A 17273-nucleotide genomic window follows, 5' to 3' on the forward strand; every position below is an offset into this window, starting at 1 on the left:
GCGACTTCAGTTCCCTCTTCACGCAGGTTCGCTCCGCGTCACACCGTATCGCCGGGCACATAGGCTTGAGCTGGAGATGGTCGGACGAGCTAAGGGAGATGCAGATTTCGTTTAGCGACATGAATGACGGGGCTGAAGACCGCCCCCCCTTCATCAGGGTTCCTCCGAAGGCCGTAAGGCAACTGACGGGTGCCCTGAAGATCGCGGTGCGGCGCTACTACCTGAACAAGGTAAGCGCCATGCTCGATCAAGGGACAGTTATTCGTGCCTCGGCGAAATCTGAAGCCTCTAATCACTTCCTGGCAGGAGGGAGGTACACCAGGTTTTGTGATTGGAGGTTCATCTTTAGGGCTCGGCTTGATCTACTCCCGCTCAATGCCTGTCGCCGTTGGGAAACCAATGGGGACAAGCGGTGTTGACGATGCGGCCACGCAGAAGAGACCCTGCCCCATGTCATTAACCACTGTAAAATGCATTCAAGGACGTGGCAGCGTAGACATAACGCTGTCCAAGACCGACTACACAAGGCTCTGATTGGACGCCGGGGAAAAGGTGACGATGAAATCAGAGTCAACAGACAAGTACCTGGCACCGACTCGACTCTTAGACCAGACCTGGTTATAACTAACTAGGCCGACAAGACTGTGACATTGACAGACGTAGCAGTTCCATTCGAAAATACGGACGACGCACTGCTGGCAGCCAGGACCGCAAAGGAGGAGAAGTATGCCGCCCTGGCAGAGACCATCCGCCAGCAGGGAAGCCGAGCATCAGTCGCCGCCATCGTCGTGGGAAGCCTGGGGACTTGGGACCCGAAGAACGATTCTGTCCTGAAACCCTGGGTCTAACTCGATGATACTGCACCACCATGCGGCGGCTAATGGTGAGCGACGTTATCCGATGGTCGCGGGACTGCTACGTTGAGCACATCACGGGTCACCGACAATATGAGGATGGCTCCGGAGGCTGAAATAAAGACAAAAGTGAAGTCGTGTTAAATCATTTCCCCTCTTTCCTTTTTCCATACTTCTCTGTAAAACCTTTTTCTGTCCCCTTTCTTATGAGCCATGGTGTATAAATGGACAAAAGCCATAGTTTATAAACGGCCCCCCAAGTGTAAACCCCCGTCCCCCACTGTGAAAAACAATATAAACTTTACTTAAAGACAAAAATGCGAGAAGCATAAAATAAATATAAAAATTCTCCGAGAGAAGGGCAAAGACTTGTTTCCCAGCTCCCTCATTTGGAGGGAGCCGGACTTGTATTAAATCAACCACATATGTAAATTTGAAAACTAATGCTTAAACTGTATTTCTAAGAATTTAAATAAACAAATTTTATCTGTTCTTAACAGCTTAATCCCCTTCACTTCTTGTTTTTAGCCCTTTAAATTTCAAATGAACAGATCTACCGCATTTGGATTTTTTTGCCAGGAGAAGCTGTGGCTCGACCGACTGGCCAGCACATCCAGCCAGTCATGGGAGGAGTTTGAGGTCGTGGTGGAGGAACTGGTGGCCACCATCCAGGCAGAAAGGAAGAGGTAGGCCAAAGCAGCGGATGGAGGGGAAGCTCCTCGGCCACGAAACGTCATGCACAGACAACCTAGGCGATGCAGACAAGTAGCTGACTACAACGTGAAAAGGGCGTCGGACCTACAGAAACTCTTCAGGAGTCATCCCAGGAGGGCAGTGGAGATCATCCTGTCCGATAAGTCACCCTATTGTGACATTCCCATGGAGGAGATGGAAAAGCTTCTCCGCCAAGTCTACGGGAATGTCGGGATGGGGGGCTGCTCCTTGAAAGGATTACTCCTGAGGAAGTGACGCGACGAATGTCTAGAACCATGAACACCGCCCCAGGCCCCGATGGCCTCACCTACGGCGACCTGAGGGTGGTCGACAGACATGGACGAATTCTTTCTTTTATCTTCGACAGATGCCTGAAGGAGGCCAGAACACTGGCCGCGTGGAAGACCTCTCGGACTATCTTCCTGCAAAAAGGTGGGGGCTGCCTGGACATCGGCAACTAGAGGCCCATAGCGCTTGGCAACACCATCGCCAAGCTGTACGCCAGGGTGCTTGCTGACCGCATACTATCTTGGGCGGTCAGCGGGAAGAAGATGCACCCGGCACAGAAGGGCTTCCAGGAGTTCAAGGGGTGCCACGAGCACAACTTCACCCTTCAGGCAGCTGTCAACGAGATTAGACGCAGACGTTCCCACATCACATTGGCTTGGCTTGACCTTCGGAATGCATTCGGGTCCATCCCGCAGACACCTCCAGAAGACCTTGCGGAGGATGGACTTGCCTGAGGAGATGAGGAGGACCGTGGAGGGATTGCAGAAGGGCTCCACGGTCGTGAAGACGGCCAGCGGCGACACCGGCATCATTGACATCTGCGCCGGATTCAAGCAGGGGTGCCCGTTATACCGACCATTTTCAATCTGGGAATGGAGCAGGTGATATGGGCGGTCGCTGGCGAGGCAGGCAAGTTCGGCGTCATCGTCCAGGGAAAGAACATCGCCGTCCTGGCGTACGCGGACGACTTGGTGCTGGTGGCCCGGGACAAGGAGCACCTGCAGCGCCTGCTGAACATCGCAGGAGAAGAGGTTACCGCTGCAGGTCTACAGTTCAAGCCAAGCAAGTGTGCAATGCTGGACCTCAACTTTTCAACAAACCAGCCCGTTCAGCCGTCCTAACTCACCATCCAGGGAGTGGCCATTCCCAGCCTGAAGGACGGCGAAGCGCACCGGTACCTCGGGGTTCCTTTCGGGTTCCACGTGGACCAGACCCCCGAGGAGGACCTGGTGCACTTGGGCGAGGACGTCAATAAAACTGACGAGTCACTCCTCGCCCTGTGGCAGAAGATCGCCGCGACCAACATCTTCCTTCTGCTTAGGCTGGAATTCCTCTTGCGGGCTGGCAACGTTAAGAAGAAGCACCTGACCGACATAGACAAGAGGCTGAAGGCCTGCGCAAAGGGCTGACTCCATTTGCCCAAAAGGGCATCGCCTGAGATGGTCTTGAGATGGACAAATACAGTATGAAGACGGCTCCAGAGGCTGAAATGAAAAGACTAAAGTGAAGTTGTGTTAAAACATTCCCTTACTCTTTCCATATTTCTTCTTTGTAATTCCTTTTTCTGTCCCCTTTCTCTTTATGTTCCTATGAGCCATGGTGTATGAATGGCCAAGCCGTGGTGTATAAACGGCCTCCCCAAATTGTGTGATTCCCCCCAACAAAAAACAGAAAACTTTAATAACATTTATCAGTGGGGAGCGAATGGACCTATATTAATTCCCCGGAAAGGGGCAAAAAACTTGTGCTTTGGCTCCCTCCCTCGGAGGATGCCGGGTGATGTTTAAAATCAACAAAATGTTATATATTAGTTTTATTAAGGAGTGAAACTATCTGTAACATTTTAAATAAAACACTTTAATCTGTTCTTTTTAGCTTAATCACCTTCGCTTCTTGTTTTCCGCCCGCCAAATTTGAATTTTTAATTGAACAGTGCTACCATTTTTTGAACCATTCTTGCCTTCTCCCCGACCAACGTTAAGCCTTCCCAGGACACTCCCAGAGGGAAGGAGCAACAGGATACTAGGGGTCGGCTCTTCCCAGTAGCCCCTATTTGCCCCCCCCCGGTTGCCCCACAGCAAACTGCCTCTTCAAGGCGGACCTTGGGACCGCCCGCCCCCTCAGGGCCCCCCGGTCGCTCACGGACCGGGTCCCACGCCCACTCGGGGCGATAACCTCCCCACCCCCGGTGCACCGTCGAGTCCCCTCAGGACCGGTAGGCTGAGCACCGGACCTTCCCCGGTGCCTTTCCAGGTCCCCTCCGGACCGGTAGCTTGAGTACCGAGGCACCCTGGCCCCCGGGGGCAACCTCCGTCTATCCCGTACGATCGGCGCAGAGCGATTGATTCTAACAGGGCGCGGTTTCGTTTTCGGCCGCGCCGCCGGTCAACCGACGTAATGGCACGCTTCAGCTCCGGCCGGTATTTGTGGAAGACCTCGTCTTCCACATAACCGTTTATTCAAATCCCCCGATAATTTAAATGTCCCCCCGACCCACTTGTACGGGCCGAGAAGCGGGTTGAGCGCCTTCAGTGCCATCCCTAGGCGGCCACCTGGGTTTCATTCAGGTGCACGCCACGCGCAACATTTTAATTTTTAAACTATTCCGTTTCGCGGTCTTTCAGACCGCTGAAAAGCCCGCCGTCGCCCCCTTGGCCTTCAGCATTTATATCTTTTTGAATTTTTGGTGTCCTTAAAAGAACAATTTTTCAATACATATTCCACGGTCCTTCAGACCGCGGAATATCAGCCTCAAGGTCCCGTTGCACATTGTCAACGCCCTCCCATGCCCCCAAGTCCTCCCCATAAAAACGGGGGGCCGGGGCCGTGGGGGGGGGGAGAAAAGCACCCACGCGTGCTAGTTTCTCCACCCCCCACTCCTCCTCTCGTACTTTGCGGAGGAGGAAAGTCGAGGCGTCAGAGCCCGACTCTTCACCTCCCCATACACCAGTGGGCGACGCGTCCGAATGCGTATTAACGCGCCGCCCGAGGAAATTCATACACGATGGCCCCCGTTACTTCTTCTCCATCCGGCGTCCGAAAGCCGTCCCTTGAGACCTCCCCGCTTTCGGATGTTACCTATACCCCCCAATTCCCGTTCTTCTTCCCCTCTCTCCCTCGACGACTTCACGACGCCTCCGGATTCTTCTTCGTCCAGACGTCCGGCGCTGGATTTCCCCCCCCCCCGACTAACCCCGCCCCCCAAACGACTGATAGGATCTCGACGCCCCTCCTGACCGGCACTGCGATGTCGGCCAGGAGGGTCGAAAATCAACTTGTGGTTTACTTTCCCGTGGCGGAAATGACCTCCACCAAAGTGGGATGCAGCATGTCCTTCCGCGCTGCGGATAAGTCTCCTCCGGCACGTGATGAAGCAGCACGGCCACCGACTCACGTCGGTGAACGTCTGCTCCATCTGCGGCGGGACTCTCGGCCGCAAGCCGTCCACTCATCCCTGCCTCAAAGGAGGGATCCGTAAGGCGGTGGACGGAGGTTTGGCATTCTCGCATCGGTGCGGGACATGCGATTTCGCATGCACTGACCGTCGCGGGTTTGCGAACCACATGGTGACCTACAAAAGACCTCACCCTTGATTGCTCCCCTTCAGGAGGCAATCGAGGAGACAGATGCACGACGCCGCTCAACGTGACCGAGGCGGAACCTTCCGTTCCAGACGAAGCAGTAGACGCTCCGGCCGAACACCTCCTTCGGGGCAGCCTACCGAGGTCGGTGACACCAAGGATACTGGGTCACCGCCGCCCGAGGATGCAGCAACGTCGCCGCCACCAGCTCCCGACGCAGCAGAAGGAGCAGACGCTTTTGTTTCCATGTGGACCAGACTCCCGAGGAGGACCTGCTGCGCTTGGCCGAGGACATCAGGAAGATCGACGAGTCACTCCTCGCCCCGTTATAGAAGATCGCCACGACGAATAGCCTAGTCTTCGGGACCAGAATAATGCGCAACTGCGATGCGGGACCAGAATAAAGCGCCACCGCAATTAGGGACTAGAAGAAAGCACGTAGGACCACAATAAAGCCTGCGGGACCAGAATCAATCCCCACCGTAAAGCATTACAGAAGAACTAAAATCTGCTGCTGAGAGAAAATCAATGCTGAAGAGATTACGTTTTTCGAAAAAATGGGAAATAAAAACAATGAAAATAATCCGGTTCCCGTCGTTCGTTTCGGATAGTTACCGTCTTTCAGAATTTATATTATGCAATTGAAACCGCCACTACTAAGCGGGACCAGAATAAAGCATGTGGGACCAGAGTTAAGCATGCGGGACCAGAATAAAGCGCCACCACACAGCGGGACCAGAAACAATCCCACCGTAAAGCATTACAGAAGAAATAAAATCTGCTGCTGACAGAAAATCAATACTGAAGAGAAAACGTTTTTCGAAAAAATGGCAAATACAAACAATAAAAATAATCCGGTTCCCGTCGTTCGGTTCCGATGATTCCTGTCATTCACAATTTATCTTGTGCAATTGAAAGCGCCACCGAAAAGCGGGACCAGAAAACAGCATGTGAGACAAGAATAAAGCATGCGGGACCAGAATAAATCCCCACCGCAATGCATTGCTGAAGAATAATAATAATATAATAATTTGCTGCCGAGAGAACATCATTGCTGAAGAGAAAATTTTTATTATTAATTTAATAAAACTAATCATGTTACAGTCGTTTGATTCCGATAATTCCCGTCGTTCAACACTAATCTTGTGCAATTGAAAGCGCCACCAATGCGGGAACAGAATAAAGCATGTGGGACCAGAATAAAGCATGCGGGACCAGAATAAGGTGCCACCTCAATGCGGGACCAGAATAAGCATGTGGGACTAGAATACAGCATGCGGGACCAAAACATAGAGCCACCAATGCGGTCTAGTCCCGCGACGCGGGACCAGAAAAAAGCATATGGGTCCAGAATAGAGAATGCGGAACCAGAATAAACCCCGCTGCATTACTGGACCAGAAGAAACCATGGGGGCCCAGAATAAAGCGCCACCGCAATGCGGGACGTAAATCAATCCCCACCGCAATGCATTGCTGAAGAAATATAACCTGCTGCTGAGAGAAAATCATGGCTGAAGATGAAATGTTTTTCGAAAAAATGGGAAAAATCAACTAATAAGATAACCCAGTTCCCGTCGTTCGGTTCCGTTTATTCCCGTCATTCTTAATTTATATTATTGAATGTGCAACCAATGCGGGACCAGAATAAAGCATGTGGGACAGAATATAGTGTCATCGCAATGTGGGACCAGAATAAAGCTTGTGGGACCAAAATAAAGCATGTGATACCAGAATAAAGCATGTGGGACCAGAATAAAACATGTAGGACCAGAATAAAACATGCAGGACCAGAATAAAACATGCAGGACCAGAATTAAGCGCCACCGATAACTGGGACCAGAATAGAGCATGTGGGACCAGAATCTAGTGGCATCGCAATGCGGGACCAGAATAAAGCATGTACGATCAGAATAAAGCATTAGGCACCAGAATAAAGCATATAAGAACAGTATAAAGCATGTGGGACCAGAATAAAGCACATGAGACAAGAATAAATCGCCACGGCAAACTGGGACCAGAATAAAGCATGCGAAACCAGAATAAAGCATGTGGGACCAGAATAAAGCATGTGGGACAAGAATAACGCATGTGGGACCAGAATCTTGTGGAATCGCAATGCGGGACCAAAATAAAAATGTGGGACCAGAATAAAGCATGCTGAACCAGAATAAAGCTTATGGGACCAGAATCTAGTGGCATCGCAATGCGGGACCAGAATAAAATTGTGGGACCAGAATAAAGCATGTGGGACCAGAATAAAGCATGCTAAACCAGAAAAAAGCATGTACGATGTGAATTAAGCATGTGGTACCAGAATAAAGAATATAAAACCAGTATAAAGCATGTGGGACAAGAATAAAGCATGCGGGACCAGAATTAAGCGCCACGGCAAACTGGGACCAGAATAGAGCCTGCGGGATCAGAATAAAGCATATGGGACCAGAATCTAGTGGCATCGCAATGCGGGACCTGAATAAAAATGTGGGACCAGAATAAAGCATGTGGGACCAGAATAAAGCATGTGGGACCAGATTCTAGTGGCATCGCAATGCGGGACCTGAATAAAAATGTGGGACCAGAATACAGCATGTGGGACCAGAATAAAGCATATACGATCTGAATAAAGCATGTGGCACCAGAATAAAAGATATAAGACCAGTATAAGGCATGTGGGACCAGAATAAAGCATGTTGGACCAGAATAAAGCGCCACGACCAACTGGGACCAGAATAAAGCATGCGGGACCAGAATAAAGCATGTGGGACCAGAATAAAGCATGTTGGACCAGAATAAAGCATGTGGGACCAGAATCTAGTGGCAACGCAATGCGGGACCAGAATAAAAATGTGGGACCAGAATAAAGCATGTGGGACCAGAATAAAGCACGCTGGACCAGAATAAAGCATGTACGATCTGAATAAAGCATGTGGCACTAGAATAAAGCATATAAGACCAGTATAAAGCATGTGGGACCAGAATGAAGCGCCACGGCAAACTGGGACCAGAATAGAGCATGTGTGACCAGAATAAAGCATGTAGGACCAGAATAAAGCATGTGGGACCAGAATCTAGTGGCATCGCAATGCGGGACCAGAATAAAAATGTGGGGCCAGAATAAAGCATGTAGGACCAGAATAAAGCATGCTGGACCAGAATAAAGCATATGGGACCAGTATAAAGCATGCGGGACCTGAATAAAGCGCCTGGGCAAACTGGGACCAGAATAGAGCATGCGGGACCAGTATAAAGCATGTGGGACCAGAACAAAACATGTGGGACCAGAATGAAGCATGTGGGACCAGAATAAATCATCCTGGACCAGAATAATAACTCATATGGGACCAGAATAAAGCATGTGGGACCAGAATAGAGCATGCGGGACCACTATAAAGCATGTGGGACCAGAATAAAGCATGTGGGACCAGAATAAAGCATGTGGGACCAGAATCTCGTGGCATCGCAATGCGGGACCAGAATAAAAATGTGGGACCAGAATAAAGCATGTGGGACATGAATAAAGCATGCTGGAAAAGAATAAAGCATGTACGATCTGAATAAAGCATGTGGCACCAGAATAAAGCATATATGACCTGTCTAAAGAATGTGGGACCAGAATAAAGCATGTGGGACCCGAATAAAGCATGCGGGACCTGAATAAAGCGCCACGGCAAACTGGGACCATAATAGAGCATGCGGGACCAGTATAAAGCATGTTGGACCAGAAAAAAGCATGTGGGACCAGACTAAAGCATGTGGGACCAGTATAAAGCATGCGGGACCTGAATAAAGCGCCACGGCAAACTGGGACAAGAATAGAGCATACGGGACCAGTTTAAAGCATGTGGGACCAGAATAAAGCATGTGGGACCAGAATCTCGTGGCATCGCAATGCGGGACCAGGATAAAAATGTGGGACCAGAATAAAGCATGTGAGACCAGAATAAAGCATGCTGGACCAGAATAAAGCATGTACGACCTGAATAAAGCATGTGGCACCAGAATAAAGTATATAAGACCAGTATAAAGCATGTGGGACCAGAATACAGCATGTGGGACCAGAATAAAGCATGTGGGACCAAAATAAAGCATGCAGGACCAGAATTAAGCGCCACCGAAAACTGGGATTAGGATAGAGCATGTGGGGCCAGAATAAAGCATGTGGGACAAGAATGAAGCATGTGGGACCAGAATAAAGCATGTACGATCAGAATAAAGCATATTGCACCAGAATAAAGCATATAAGACCAGTATAAAGCATGTGGGACAAATATAAAGCATGCTGGTCCAGAATAAAGCCCTTAACACGAGAATCTAGTGGCATCGCAATGCCGGACCAGAATAAAAATGTGGGACCAGAATAAAGCGCAACGGTAAACTGGGACCAGAATAAAGCATGCGGGACCAGAGTAAAGCATGTGGGACCAGAATAAAGCATGCTGGACCAGAATAAAGCCCTAGGGACGAGAATCTAGTGGCATCGCAATGCCGGACCAGAATAAAAATGTGGGACCAGAATAAAGCATGTGGGACCAGAAAAAAGTATAATGGACCAGAGTAAAGCATGTACGATCTGAATAAAGCATGTGGTACCAGAATAAAGCATATAAGACCAGTATAAAGAATTTTGGGACCAGAATAAAATGTGGGACCAGAATAAAGCATGTGGGACCAGAATAAAGCATGCTGGACCAGAATTAAGCATAGGGAACCAGAATCTAGTGGCATCGCAATGCGGGACCAGGATAAAAATGTGGGACTAGAATAAAGCATGTGGGACCAGAATAAAGCATGCTGGACCAGAATAAAGCATGTGCGATCTGAATAAAGCATGTGGAACCAGAATAAAGCGTGTGGGACCAGAATCTAGTGGCATCGCAATGTGAGACCAGAATAAAAATGTGGGACCAGAATAAAGCATGTGGGACCAGAATAAAACATGTACGATCTGAATCGCCCCCTGCGGGTAGGGGGGTAGAGAATACTCCCGCAGTATCCCTGCTTGTCGTAAGAGGCGGCTAAAAGGGCGGGGAGAAAACCCCGAAAACAAACCCCAAGCCAGCAAGGGATGCGTCCGGACAGTGCTGTGGATCCACTGTCTGTGAGCGGCCATACCATCTGGCCTGCGATCCGCCCAGGTGTTTGCCGTGCCTGGAGACCCGTAAGGGAGAAAAGGGGATCCTGGAGGGTGAGCTTTCTGGTTCCCAGCAGGGTGTCGGATGCCCTGTATGGACCGGGGAGTGATACCCCTCTTCGGCCCCGGATTTCGTGTAAACGGGAGGCCGGGAGCTAGCCACTCCCGGTCAATCGGCTTCCGTCGCGTTTTCGCTCCGGTGGCGAGTGCCAAGGTTGTGGGGGTCTGCGTAGGGAGGTCGGAGATGTAAGGGTTTTGGTGGGCCCTTGCACCGAAGATCCACCCCGAAACAGACAACCACTCCAGAAGCGCTATATCCCTCGAGTTAGCCCTGGCGACCACTCCGGTTTGGCGGAGTGGCGTCCCAAATGTGTGGCTCCGTGGCGGGTGGGGAGGCCGAGGGACGAATCATTTCTTATTATGGAGGAAAAACCCTTTCCACCACTAAAAAGATCCCGTCCGGACACCGGCGGGGGAGAAAAGTGTATCGGCGCATGTAAGCGCTATTTAATTATGTCTTGTGCAAAGGAAGGTGAGACCTTGAAAAAGGTTTCTCCCTTCTTAATTCGCAGAGTGTTATCACAGATTGTGCCTGGGGACCCAAAGAGACATCGAAGAAATCAAGAGAGAAATGTTCTCTCAGGGAGTGACTGATTGTCGTCGACTCACCACAAGGCGCAACGGAGAAAACGTAAACAGCACCTCCGTGATCTTGACGTTTGCGCGTGATAGACTACCCGACAAGGTGTTTGTGGGCTATGAATCGGTACCAGTGAGGCCATTCATCCCAAATCCCGTGCGTTGTTTCAAATGCCAACGGTTCGGCCATGTCGCGTCGCGCTGCGAGGGCAAGGCCACCTGCCCGCGCTGTGGCAAAGACGCGCACGAGGATAAAGAGTGCTCTTCGGAACCTCTTTGTGTCAATTGCGAGGGTACACACCCAGTGTACTCTCGTGATTGCCCGAAGATGAAAGAAGAGAGGAAAGTCATGGAGATAAAAACACTGGAAAAATCCCATATGCGGAAGCGAGGAGAAAATACAGGGCGCTAATCGCTCCAACTTTCTCCCGGTCCTTTGCTTCCGTTGCAACCACGCAATGTGTAAAGTGTACCATCGCCACGCAGACAGAGATCCCGAAAGAATCCCCAATAGAAATCACGCAAGTGCCTAAACCAAAAAGGGTGAAGGATGGAAAGAGTAAGGTGGACAAGGAGCCACCTACTCCTGTGGGCCCTTCAAAGAAGAGCCCACTAAAAACCACCAAGGGGAACACGCCAAAAGGGCGTGAGAATACACCTTCCCCGCCGCCTCCAGTCAAGCCAAAGAAGCCGGAGGTAATTGAAGAGGACCAGAGTATCTCTGATACTGAGGTCTTCGCAAACGAGTGGAAGAGGAAACATCGCTTCAAGCGATAACCTCAATAAGGTTGGTCATCTCCCTTTTTAGTCAACTTATTTATTTATATATTTATTTATTTATTTATTTTAATTTAACATTTTAAATGTGTTCCATTCTGCAGTGGAACTGCAATAGTTTTTATCGGCACAAGGAGGAGCTGGCCATTTTAATCCAAGATTTTAAACCCTCTTGTATTTGTCTCCAAGAGACCCATTTTAAGGCTGAAGATAAGGGTATTTTGAAGGGGTTCACTGTTTTTAGAACGGATGACCTAAGTGGCCAACGAGCCCAAGGGGGAGTAGCAGTTGCGGCCCGTGAGGCCCTTTACACCTCGCGAGTCCAACTGAACTCTCCATTCCAGGCCGTCGCTGTCACGGTGCACACCCCTGAGAGGATGACGTTATGCAACGTGTATCTGCCAGAGGGTGCACCGGTGACCCGCCTGAACCTTGAAGCCCTTGTCCACCAGCTTCCTCAGCCGTTCATTTTGATGGGAGATTTTAATGCCCATGATCCTCTCTGGGGAGGTCCAGAAACCCAAAGCAATAGGAGAGGTCGAATTTTATCCAACTTTATTGAGGATTTTAACCTGTTTTTATTAAATAGCGGCGAAAAAACCCGGTTTAACAGCTTCAATGGGGAATTCTCAGCAATAGATCTTTGTCTATGCTCGAGAAGTCTAGCCCCAAAGCTGAAAATGTCCACCCAGAACGATCTCTGTGGGAGTGACCATTTTCCTCTTCTACTCGTTAAAGAAGACTCTTCGCCCACCATTTCAAAACCTCCGGAAAAGTGGCGTATTAACCGTGCGGACTGGCCACTTTTCAAGCGTACGTTTACATATAAACACGACGCAAGTTTCGACGCGTTGCACAACGTCGATAAACTAAGTTCAACGCTGTTGGCGGCAGCTACCAAAAGTATCCCTCGTACGTCCGGGAACATTAATCGAGCTCCTGTCCCTTGGTGGAACGGGGAATGCGACCGGGCGATTCGGGCGAGGAAAAAAGCATTGAATATTTTTAGAAAATATCCCACGGCAACTAATCTGGCATCGTACCGCCGCCTGAGAGCGCGAGCTCGAAGGGCCGTGAAGGAGGCCAAGAGGGCTTCCTGGATAGAATACGTCTCTACCATCAACCATCGCACGCCACTTGGTCAGGTATGGGACAAAGTGAAGAAAATCTCCGGGTCCAAGGGCTCATTTGTCATCTCGCCATTGCTTGTTGCTGGCCGGGTGGTTAATTCACCTGCCGAAATAAGCAACATATTTGCCAGTCAGTTCGCGGCCAAGAGCAGTGACGAGGGCTATGCCGCGGACTTTGCGAACCTGAAGAGGCGATGCGAGAGAGTCCCTCTCAATTTCGGTGCAGGTCCTACAAGCGAATATTACAATGAGCCTTTCACGTCCTGGGAGCTTAAATCCGCCATCGAAGTCTCCCATTACACCTCGCCAGGGGCGGACGAAATCCACAACGCATTTCTCCGGAACATTCCGGAAACTGCGATTGGGGAGGTCCTAAATACCCTCAACCAACTTTGGAACGAGGGCAGTTTTCCAAATGCCTGGCGAGAGTCCATCGTGATACCAATCCCAAAACAGGGCAAGGACAAAAATGACCCGAACAACTACCGTCCCATATCTCTCACCAGCTGCCTGTGCAAGGTGATGGAACGGATGGTAAACCGACGTCTCATGTGGTGCTTGGAGAGTCGACATCTGCTCTCCGACGCTCAGTGCGGCTTTCGGCGTGGCAGGTCCACGACAGACCATCTGGTTCGCACTGAGAACTTCATCCAGGAAGCCTTTCTCCACCGTCAACACGTCATAGCAGTCTTTTTCGACCTGGAGAAGGCCTATGATAGTGTGTGGCGATGGAGAATCCTTAACACGTTGCACAAGTGGGGATTTAGAGGCAACATGGCCCTATTTATCAGAAATTTTTTAACTAACCGCCTTTTTAAAGTAAGGACTGGGAAGCACTTATCCCGATCTTTTACACAGGAGAACGGGGTACCCCAGGGTTCAGTACTGAGCGTGACGTTATTTGCCATCGCCATCAACGACGTGGTGGAATGCATCAATGCCCCGGTGATGGCATCGCTCTATGTGGACGACTTAGCCATATTTTGCCGGTCGACACGACTGCCAAACGCTTCCAGGCAAGCCCAGGTGACTCTAAACAAACTGGGAGAGTGGTCGCTAAAGAACGGATTTCGTTTCTCCATGGAGAAAACGAAATGCGTGCACTTTCACCGTCTTCGCGGTTACCACGTTACCCCGACCCTAACCCTGTTGGGTAGGATTCTTTCATTTGTGGAGTCCGTCCGCTTTCTCGGCATGATCCTGGACCAAAAGCTGAACTGGCGGGAGCATATCCGCGTGTTACGCGAGAGGTGTCGCCAAACCCTCAACGTTTTAAAGTTTTTAACTCACTCCACTTTGGGAGCAGACCGCACCACCGTGCTTTTATTGTACAGAGGCTTGGTGCGATCCAAACTGGACTATGGTTCCATAGTGTATTCCTCAGCACGAGAGTCTTACTTGAGACCACTCACATGTGTCCACAATGCTGGGATACGGTTGGCCACCGGGGCATTTAGAACAAGCCCAGTCCCAAGCTTACTTGCAGACGCAGGGGAGCCTCCGTTGGAAACCCGCAGGATGATTTTAATGGGCAACTATGCCTGTAAAATTTTGTCAGAGACAATCCACCCTTGTTTTAACATAGTTTTTAACCAACGGTTTTTAGACTTATTTAACAGGCGGAGAAGGGCAACTAGGCCCTTTGCCGTTCGTTTTAATGATTTTATTAATGAGGTAAATTTTACATTTCCTCAAATATGCCCCGTCTCCTATGCTAAGTATCCGCCTTGGTTAACACCAATGCCGGATATTAAACTCATTGCCAGTGCACGCCGCAAAGCCAAGACGACCGATTCCGAATACCAGCAGCTCTTTAGTGCCGTCCTCAGCTCAATTTCTGACTTCGTCCCAGTCTACACCGACGGGTCAAAGTCAGAATCTGCATGTACCTATGCGGTCGTGTCCCACTACCATGGAGTCGTGAGGAAAAAACTGCACACTTCTTGCAGCATTTTCACAGCCGAGCTGTCAGCCATAAGGACGGCCCTAGGAGAAATAAAAGAAAGCAATGGCTCTTTCCTCATCTGCACCGACTCGTTGAGCGCCCTAAAATCTTTATCGGTCTTTGCACCTGTGCACCCGATAGTCCAGGAGATCCATTATACCCTGTTGTCCCTTCAGAGAAAGGGGAACAGGGTCTCCTTTATATGGACTCCTGGTCACGTCGGCATAAGAGGCAACGAAAAAGCTGACCAGGCAGCGAAGGATGCCCTTCGACAACCCGAGACCGACTCCACCTTGGTTCCAATGGAGGATGTGAAGGCCGCCTTAGGGAACTTGGTCCTGCATCAGTGGAAGGAGACTTGGCAGTCTCTGCAAAATAATAAACTCAGGGCAATAAAACCGGTCGTTTCCCCATGGTCCTCTTCCATCCGGAGCATTCGGAGGGAAGAGGTCATGATTACGCGCATGAGAATAGGACACTCTGCACTCACTCATTCGTACCTCTTTGCGCAGGTAAAAGAACAGCCCCGCTGCAATGAGTGCCTCCAACCCCTGACGATAAAACATATCCTGACGGAATGTTAAACATACGAAAGGGCCAGAGACATGTTGAAGATAAGGGGAGACTTAAGAAATATTTTAGGGGATGACTCTGGGTCTATAAACCGAGTCTTAAGTTTTTTAAGGTCAACCGGTTTAATGGGGCAGCTTTAGCTTTGGAGCTCATAATTTTAATGCTTTTGATTTTAGCATTTTCCTTTTTTTTTTTTTTTGTTTAATTTATTTATTTATATATTTATTCGTATTTATTTGTTTACTTATTCCTAGTTTAAAAGGAACATAAGTTTTACGTAATGACAGTGGTGCAAAACGACCATAGCTGTCGACGCACCCTACAAACCCCTAAAACTACTACTACTATGCATGCTGGACCAGAATAAAGCCCTTGGGACGAGAATCTAGTGGCATCGCAATGCCGGACCAGAATAAAAATGTGGGACCAGAATAAAGCAATTGGGACCAGAAAAAAGTATGCTGGACCAGAGTAAAGCATGTACGATCTGAATAAAGCATGTGGTACCAGAATAAAGCATATAAGACCAGTATAAAGAATTTTGGGACCAGAATAAAATGTGGGACCAGAATAAAGCATGCGGGACCAGAATAAAGCATGCTTGACCAGAATAAAGCATAGGGGACCAGAATCTAGTGGCATCGCAATGCGGGACCAGAATAAAAATGTGGGACTAGAATAAAGCATGTGGGACCAGAATAAAGCATGCTGGACCAGAATAAAGCATGTGCGATCTGATAAAGCATGTGGGACCAGAATAAAGCGTGAGGGACCAGAATCTAGTGGCATCGAATGTGAGACCAGAATAAAAATGTGGGACCAGAATAAAACATGTACGATCTGAATAAAGCATGTGGCACCAGAATAAAGCATATAAGACCAGTATAAAGCATGTGGGACAAGAATAAAGCATGTGGGACCAGAATAAAGCGCCACGACCAACTGGGACCAGAATAAAGCATGCGGGACCTGAATAAAGCATGTGGGACCAGAATAAAGCATGTGGGACCAGAATAAAGCATGTGGGACCAGAATCTAGTGGCATCGCAATGCGGGACCAGAATAAAAATGTGGGACCAGAATAAAGCATGTGGGACCAGAATAAAGCACGCTGGACCAGAATAAAGCATGTACGATCTGAATAAAGCATGTGGCACAAGAATAAAGCATATAAGACCAGTATAAAGCATATGGGACCAGAATAAAGCATGCGGGACCAGAATTAAGCGCCATGGAAAACTGGGACCAGAATAGAGCATGCGGGACCAGAATAAAGCATGTGGGGCCAGAATAAAGCATGTGGGACCAGAATAAAGCATGCTGGACCAGAATAAAGCATGTACGATCTGAATAAAGCATGTGGCACCAGAATAAAGCATGTGCGACCAGAATAAATCATGCTGGACCAGAATAATGCATATGGGACCAGTTTAAAGCTTGTGGGACCAGAATAAAGCATGCAGGACCTGAATAAAGCCCAAGGGCAAACTGGAACCAGAATAGAGCATGCGGGACCAGTATAAAGCATGTTGGACCAGAATAAAGCATGTGGGACACGAATAAAGCATGTGGGACCAGAATCTCGTGGCATTGCAATGCGGGACCAGAATAAAAATGTGGGACCAGAAGAAAGCATGTGGGACCAGAATAAAGAATGCTGGACCAGAATAAAGCATCTACGATCTGAATAAAGCATGTGGCGCCAGAATAAAGCATGTAAGACCAGTATAAAGAATGTGGGACCAGAATAAAGCATGTGGGATCAGAATAAAGCATGTGTGACCAGAATAAGGCATGTGGGACCAGAATAAAGCATGCTGGACCAGAATAAACCATATGGGACCAATATAAAGCATGTGGGACCCGAATGAAGCATGCGGGACCTGAATAAAGCATGTGGGACAAGAATGAAGCATGTGG

This window comes from Hetaerina americana, unplaced genomic scaffold (assembly GCF_022747635.1).
Source record: "Hetaerina americana unplaced genomic scaffold, ioHetAmer1.1.p SCAF_415, whole genome shotgun sequence".
In the NCBI taxonomy this organism is placed as follows: Eukaryota; Metazoa; Arthropoda; class Insecta; order Odonata; family Calopterygidae; genus Hetaerina; species Hetaerina americana.